The following is an 8,692-nucleotide window of genomic DNA, read 5'->3' on the forward strand; positions in this document are numbered from 1 at the left end:
AAAAGAGGTGGACTAAATGATCTTTAAAATCTCTTCTAGTGGTAACAATCTATTCTCATATCCTATTTTTTAATTCAGTTCAATTCACTGTTTATTAGGTACCTATTGCTACATTCAAGGCAGGAAGGGGCAGCCAAGTGGTACAGTGATTAGAATGCTGGGCCTGGAAACAGGAAGACTCATCTTCATGGACTCATGTTCGTGAGTTGAAATCTGGCCTCAGACACTTAACTATTGGTGTGACCCTGGGCAAGTCACTTAACTCTGTTTGCCTCAGTTTCCCTCATCTGTAAAATGAGCTGCAGAAGGAAATGGCAAACCACTCCAGTATCTTTGCCAAGAAAACCCCAAATGGGGTCACGGAGTGTTGGAAATAACTGGATAAAAACAACCTCTTTGGCTGTAGTAGTCTATGTTTTTTAAGGTTCTTCCAGTTCTGGAATTCTGTTTTGACTTCTAAGGTTTCTCTTTTCTAACTCTAACATTTTATATTCAATGTTCCTATCTAGTTCCACCATTCTATAACTATGATTTCCTTTTTTTTGTTTTATTTTCTTAAATTAATTTTTTCAATCAATGAACAAATTCCCATATTGTCTATGTCCCCTAAAATATTCTCAATCTGTACCCTAAGTTAATCACCTCTGTCTCCAAAGTGGGAAGCATGTTTCATTCTGAGTCATGACTGGTCATTGTATTGACCAGAGGTCCTGAGTCTTTCGAAATTGATTGTTTTTACAATATTGCTGTTATTGTATAAATGGTTCTCCTGGTTCTGTTCCCTTCAGTCTGCATCTGTTCATACAAGTCTTCTCAGATTTCTGAGAAACTAGGACTATTATTTTTAAGGATAAAGAGATTGAGAAGCAGCTTCTTTACCCTTACCCCCAAGGAGAAAACTAGTGAGAGAAAATCAGAAGGTGATCCACCATACGTGGCTGACAGTTCTGCAGTATTTAGAAGCAGATTTTGAATAAGTGGATTTACTTGATAGAGAGTGGGACACATTCTCGTTGTCTGAGGCATTTTTTAGACATCTTAAAACTCCTTCCCTAATACTAGAGTGGCCTACTTCCATTATTACCATAATAAAAATGTGTTTATGTTTGAATGTGACTTTACACCTCTCACAGCACCCTCACACACCTGAAAATGGAAGATTTCCAGAGAATGCCTAGTAGAGCAATTCCTGCATTGCCAGCAGGAATGTGAGTGAGACATGGGATTACTTCTAGCTGAGCTCCCAAAAGAAGAAGATGAAATAGGAATGGTAAGTGGCTTCTTTATTTTTCAATGTTCTTGGTGCCCAGAGTAGCATTTGAAAACAAACAGGGCTAAAGTGTAATTATAGAGACTCAGATCATCAGCCGGGGGTTGAACACTTATCAGACCCTGTTAAAACTACAAAATTAAATTAGTGATGTCACAAGAACCAGTACACTTGGCAGCTTGCCAGGACTTCCTCCATCTGATTATCCTGTCCTCCAGACCCCCCCAAGTATTGCCTTCAGGTTAGGCCTATGCTGGGTTTCAGACAGTCTGAGACCCAGGAGTGGAGGAATCTGAATGAAAATGGATTGAGTGCTGGATCGCTTAACAGGCACCTTACAAGAATTAGAGTGATAGAATGTTAGAACTGGGAGAGAATTTGGAATGTACACAGTTATAGCTGGAAGGAACCTTGGAATCAGATGTTAGCGCTAAAAGGAGATCTCGGGTCAGAGTGTTAGCACTGGAAGGGACCTTAGAACATGTAAGATTAGAGCCAGGAGGGGTACTAGGATTATAGAATATTAGAGCTGGAGGGAACCTTAGAACATAGAATGTTAGAACTGGGAAGGACGTGACAACCAGAGAATGTCAGAGCTAGAGGGAGCATAGAACATTGAATGTTTGAGCTGGAAGGGAACTTAGAACATAGAATGTTAGAACTGGAAAGGACATGAGAATCAGAGAGTGTCAGAGATAGAGGGGGCATTAGACCCTTGAACATTTTTAGAGCTGGAAGGAACCTCAGAACATAGAATTCTACTGCTGAGAGGGGCATTAGAGATCATTCAGTGCACGCCCCTCTCATCTGTCAAATTAAGAAAAGGAGACCAGAGAAGCAGTATGTTACAGGGTAGAGGGTGCTGGACTTGAAGTCAGGAGAAATTTAGGTCCTAATCTCACTTCTGATTTTACACTATGTGACCATGGGCACATCAGCCTCTCCAAACCTCGATTTTTTTTTTAGTAAGTAGTATTTTATTTTTTCCAATTACGTGTAAAAATAGTTTTCAACATTCATCTTTTATAAGATTTTGAGCTTCGGATTTTTTCTCCTTCCGTTCCTCCCATCCGCTTCTCCCCAAGATGGCAAGCAATCTATATAGGCTATACATGTGCAATCATATAAACATATTCCCACATTAGTCATGTGAAAGAAGACAGAACAAGATGGAAAAGCCACAAAAAACCCAAAATATGAAAATATAAACCTCAATTCATCTGTAAAATAGAGATAATGATAACTGTAGTACCCACTTCACAGGGTCACTGGAAAGGTCCCACAGCAAGTTGGTTGCAGAGCTAGGACAAGAATTCAGGTTTCCTGGCTCCCAGTACAGTGAAACTTCCACTCCCCCAAACTAAGTAATGATGATAACAATAACCTTTCTTTAGAAGAGGTAAATGGCCTATGTGGGCTGATAGAACACGAGTTCAGACCTGGCTTCCCACTCCTTGGAAGGAGTGCTCACCAGAAACACTTGATTTTAAAAACATGCCCAGTAAATGGAGGCCATTGAATATAGAGGAAAAATCTTGGACTGCTAAAGTTATCATCATTTGTTTTGATCAAGAAAATTTCAGGGGGAAAGCCTGAGGTTTTTTTGGTTTTGTTTTTGTTTTTCCCTGGAGTGCTATGAAAATATTAAAATTGCAAACATTTCTACCAATCTGTTTTCATCACCCCTAGGAAAGAAATACACAAAGAACAGTTTTCCAGTTCCTTTCTGAGCAGACACTCTTGGACCCAAGAACAGCTTGCATGTAATTTGACTGCTGATACTTTCTTTTTTAGTTAATTATGTTAAATGTGCAGCCCAACTTCCAGTCCCCAGGGGACCATCATTTAGCAAAAGTTGGGGAGGGGGCAGGGGAAAGGATCCTGTTTTAATTCTGGCTTTTGTTTCAGCCACTAAATGTAATGCCACATGATTGTTGACCCAACAGTAATCCAGTTAAAAAACAGTCTTCAGAGTTACTGCACCAACAAAATTAACCCTGATTACATCAAATTATGTTGAAACAGACCACAGCTGTTTGCCCTGGTGAAGCAATGGCTTGAGAACACATCCAAGCAGATACATCTGGGTGTCAGCAAGACAGATTTCTCTTTTTATTTTTGTTTTTTAAATAAAATTGCTGTAGGAAGACACTCCCTGTCTGCCTAGAACACTTGGTGGGAAATGGCAAAAAGTGAACTTGAGGATTATCCCCATGCTCTAAGTTTTCATTTCAAGAAGAGAAGGGAACAATCTGGGTTTTGCTTTGAATCTTGGTGGGGATATGTATAAGAGGAAGGAAATCTCCATATTTACTGAGTTTTGCTTTTGTCAGCAGAAGGAGATGAAACTAGTCCTTGAGAGGGATCTTCTGGGGTGAGGGCAGAGGCCAGCCACTTTGGAGGAGTCCAGCAGAGACAGAGGGTGGGACTCAGTGACCTCTAGTTATGCCATCCCCAGGTCTTTGTGATTCTTCATCTTCGCTACACATCTAATGTAGGAAGCAGTCACAAAATTGCATATGCCCATTACTCTGACTTGTGTTGGCAAAAGTGACATTTCAGGGGCTCTCTCTGATGTCCGAATAGTGGGTGTTGCTACTACATTGGTAGTTAGAATACTTGGATAGTGCATCCTTGCTATAAACCAGTGAGTGTCTTTTGGTAAATCTCTGCCTCTCTTTGGAATGTAATGGCTTGTATCCGAGTCAGGTGGCCCCTAGTATGAATTGAGGGTTACGCAGTCTGGAGGTCTGGGTCACACCAAGTGAAATTTTAATGTGAGCATCTGAGGTAGTAGCTACAGCCATGGTGTCAGGAACCAGGCAATAGAGCTTCTATTTCCTTTTAAGTATGTCAGGCCTACCTACTTGGCCTTATTGCTCCATGGTATAGAGGAGAGAGCTTTGGACTTAGAACTAGGAGTCACATCCAAGCTCTGAGCCTCAGTTTCCTCATCTGGACAATGAGGATAATAAGTCATATACTTCTGACTTCACAGGGCTGTTGTGAGGAAAGTGTACCATAAACCATGTATAATTTGTTATTATTATTATTAGACAGCCCCCTCTCAACTTATAAGTCAACAAGTCCTTATTTTAGTGCTTATTCTGTCCTAGGAATACAAAGAAAGGCAGAAACAGAGTCCTGGCCCTCAAGAAGATTACATTCTAATAGGGAGACAATATGCAAAAATTGTACATTCGAGATAGCTATGGTATAAGCAGAAGCAAACTTGAAAGGAAGGCCCCAGCAACGGGAAGAGATCTTGGTCTCTGTCTTCACTGCAGTATCTCCTGCAGCTTCATTTTCTCTAGACTCAGGGGTTTTTCACCACTTTTGTGTTATGAACACCAGTGACAGTGCAGTGAAGCCTATGCATCGCTTCTCAGACAATAGTTTCAAATGCATAAAACAAAATATATAGGATTACAAAGGAAATAGTTGTAAAAAATTAAAACAAAAAAAAAAGCATGGACTCCTGGTTAAGAACTCCTAAAATCTAAAAGGATGGGGAAAGCCATGATGGTGATACGGACCCAGACCTCGCCTCTGTCCTTTCTTCTCTCTGCTGTCATCCTTGCAGGGTTAAGTATGGGCCTATGTCACAGGGACCGTAACAGGGTTTTCTTCGGTGAACTGAGGATAGTGGAACTCTCTTGCACAGAACTGTCTGTGCTGCATTATTAATAACAACTGACATACAGTACTGACAGCTGCAAAGCACAGTAACATACTTGCTTAGCACAATACCTGGCACACAGTAGGCACTTAATAAATGCTTATTGACAGGGCAGCTAGGTGGCGCAGTGGATAGAGCACCGGCCCTGAAGTCAGGAGGCCCTGAGTACACATCTGGCCTCAGACCAAACACTTGACACTTACTGGCTGTGTGATCCTGGGCAAGTCACTTAACCCCAATTGCCTAAAAAACAAAAAACAAAACAAAAAAAATGCTTATTGACCATTGACACTCTTCATTTGAGACTCCCAGCAACCTCAGGAGGTAGGTATTATTGATATTATGATCCTCATTTTACAGATAAGGAAACTGAGGCTCCTCGAGGCTAAATGGCTTGCAGGTAAACAACACAGTAAGTAGGTATCAGAGATGGATCTTGAACGCCGGTCTTCCTAACACTAAGTCTAGCGCTTTTTCCCTTCTGTGTTATATAAATGCACAAGACACACCGCCTTCCCCAGATCTGTACTCTTACTCAGCTCCTTTCTTGCCCTGGCTTCTCTGAAAAGTGATAGGATCAAAGTTACAAACTTTCCAAGCTCCCTACTGATGAGGTCTTTATCTTTTCTGAATTTTTCATTTGCCCCCTGCCACTGCCACCCAAAGAACTGAGTACAGTGCTGTGCTCATAGTAGGTGGCTTAATTAAAGTATAATCTCCTACTTGCTAAAACTATATTTCAAAAATGTAGTCCCAGTGGGGTACAGAACTAAACAATGCCAGGACAGATAGCAGCCCCAGATAGGGAGGAAAAAAGCAAATCAATCCTTGGCCTCACCCCACTTCCAGCCCCAAATACCAACTAGGCACTAGAAAACTATTGATTAACATGGGTTAATAGGAATGCTACTACACAAGTGAGCTCACAGCAGTGTGGGGTTAACAAGGCTCACACCTCAATAAGCCTAGGAGACAAGTGTCGGTAAATCCTGTGCTTCACCAATCACATTGACCTTGGTTAATAACGTTCTGCTCAGAAATTAACCCATTAGTGTAACTGAAATGCTTGGGGAAAAGGGGATGGGGCCCAGATATAAAGACCACCAGAAACCTCCCCTCCCTTTTCCCTGCCCAAGTCGGCTTGCCTATTTCATGACTGGCTTGGGTAATATGAGTCACGTAGGTTCTGATATACAGATTATTGCTGGTTTCATTCCCAGGTCTTTCCAAACCCATTCTCAGAGAGAGTGCCAACCAGCATCTGCTCTCCTTACCTTATATATATGCTCTCCTTACTCATCCTTTCGCCAGGATGGGTGGCGTAGCTGACAACGCTTACCCATGAAACTCACGTTCAAAACCACAAGACATTCTATGTTTGAAGAAAAAAAGTACACACAAATGTGTATACGTAGTGTTCACTGTGCAGAATTGGAAGAAAAGTATCTGGATCTTGGTGGATATATTTGTACCGTAGGTTATATCATATAGAAATGGAAACATCTATATCTTGGAAAGAAGACATATAGATCAAGTGATATATATCTATATGAATATGTATTTTATGTACACATACATATTTACATGCGCACACACACAGAGTGGCCCAAAAATTTTAATAGTTTAAAACTAGGATTTTTTGCCACTCATGTGTATCTGTGTGTGTGTGTGTGTGTGTGTATGAGAGAGAGAGAGAGAACAACACAATTAAGACTGATGTGTGTGTATGTATGTGTGTGTGACAAAGACAAAGAGAGAAAAACAGAGAACAGGAGAATTAAGACTGGTGTGTGTGTGTGACAAAGACAGAAAGAGAAAAACAGAACAGGAGAATTAAGACTGATGTGTGTGTGTGTGTGTGTGTGTGTGTGTGTGTGTGTGTGACAAAGACAGAAAGAGAAAAACATAGAGAACAGGAGAATTAAGACTGGTGTGTGTGTGTGTGTGTGTGTGTGTGTGTGTGTGTGTACACCTATACACACAGAGACCAGTCTTAATTCTATTGTCCCACCATAACTTGAAAGTGTCCCTGGGTTTCGGAAGGCTGTACTAGTGGGGGCAAATTTGTCAGGGCCTGCCAAGGTGAAAGGTTTTAAGCATAGACCTGTTGAGAGATTCTGTTTCTGTTTGGTATAAAGGGCTTGCACTCTGCATTGTTGGAGTGAGTATTCATACCCCCAGAATCAATGGTCCTATAAAAATTGAAGTGTGTGTGTGTGCATGTGTGTGTGTGTGTGTGTGTGCCTACCTCTCCCTACCATGTTTGTACTTTTCTAGTGGTACTTCACCCTTCTGAGAACGGTGTTTGCTCTGGATGTAATGGCCCAGTCCTTCCAGACAATCATTAATACCCCAGGAAATGCCCTAAGGGCTTGAATCAGAATGCCTTAAATCAGAGCCTGCCTGGCCTTAGCCCTTACAAACGCCACTTCCCACCTTCTCCCAGTAGATGGAGTATGCCTTCATGTAAATAACTCTCTTCATCCTTCTTGTACTTTTGCTCCAAGGTCCAGATGTTGGCGTCCATTTCGACACAGTGAGCACTATGATGCATGAAAATAATATAATTGGGATCAGGGAGGGGAGAAGAGGGAGAAGAGATCGTAACATTCTGTTCAAGGCGTGAGTCTTAGCCTCTTGTGCATCATTGGATCTGGGGGTGATGGGGCCTGGAGAGTCAGTTGTGTTATAAGTGATATGAACCTTGGAAGACCTGGAGGGTGGTCCCAGCTCTGCCTATAATTAGCTGTGTGACCTTGGGCAGATCACTTCCCCTTCCTAGTCCACAGTTTTCACATGTCAATTAAAGGAGGCAGACCAGGTGAACCCCAAGGTCTCTGGTCCAGACTTTTTTTTACATCAGTCTGGTGAAGCCTATAGCTCCCTTCTCAGAATGTTTCTAAACAGAAGAGACACAGAGGATTATAAAGAAAACCAATGATAGTGAAATACAGTTTTCAAAAAATTTTTTTCAAGTTCACCCACCTGAGGTTGAGAACCCCTGCTTCTCTATAAAACAGTGGGTTTCATCCTCGCTCCCCCTCATTGGATATGAAGGCCCTCCCATCTCCTCTACAGTTGTTGACATCTGCCTTGATATGTGCCTCTCTGCCTCATCAAACAACTCTTCCCCTTTTCAAGATGTATTTCAAAATATACATTTCCCTTGCTTAGCGCTGCAACTTAATTGAAAGGCTTTCTGTTGTTGGCGACTAAGCAGCCAGCATTCACTTTTTTCTTGAACCTACTAATAATAGGTTCTATAGGAAAGCACTTGCTTTCTTCCCAATGATCCTATGAAATGGGTAGGGAAAGTGTTATCAGCCTTGTTTCACAGACCAGTAATAATAGCTGGTGTTTTTGACAGCATTTTAGGACACATACTTTAGTTCATTCCATCCTCACAACAATCCTGGGAGGTAGATAATATGATGACGATTATCTTCCCTATTTGTCTATAACTGAGGGAATAGATGCCTTAGACCTGCCTGCCGTAACTTCAAATCCAGTTCCCTATCCAAGCTGCCTTTCTAATAGAGTGAAGGCGGAACCCTGGCCTCCTGACTCTCACATTCAAAGTTCTTTCGATTATAGCCTGTTGCCTGTCTGTTATAAATGCCCAAATGGAGCCTTTTTCTTTTTTCCTGTAGGGTATACGAGAGTAAGGACAATTCCCTTGTCCTCAAAGTGTCCCCTCTCTCTCTCTCTCTCTCTCTCTCTCTCTCTCCCTCCCCCCCCCCCCC

This window comes from Vombatus ursinus, unplaced genomic scaffold (genome assembly GCF_900497805.2).
Source record: "Vombatus ursinus unplaced genomic scaffold, bare-nosed wombat genome assembly UNPS02005659.1, whole genome shotgun sequence".
Taxonomy (NCBI): Eukaryota; Metazoa; Chordata; class Mammalia; order Diprotodontia; family Vombatidae; genus Vombatus; species Vombatus ursinus.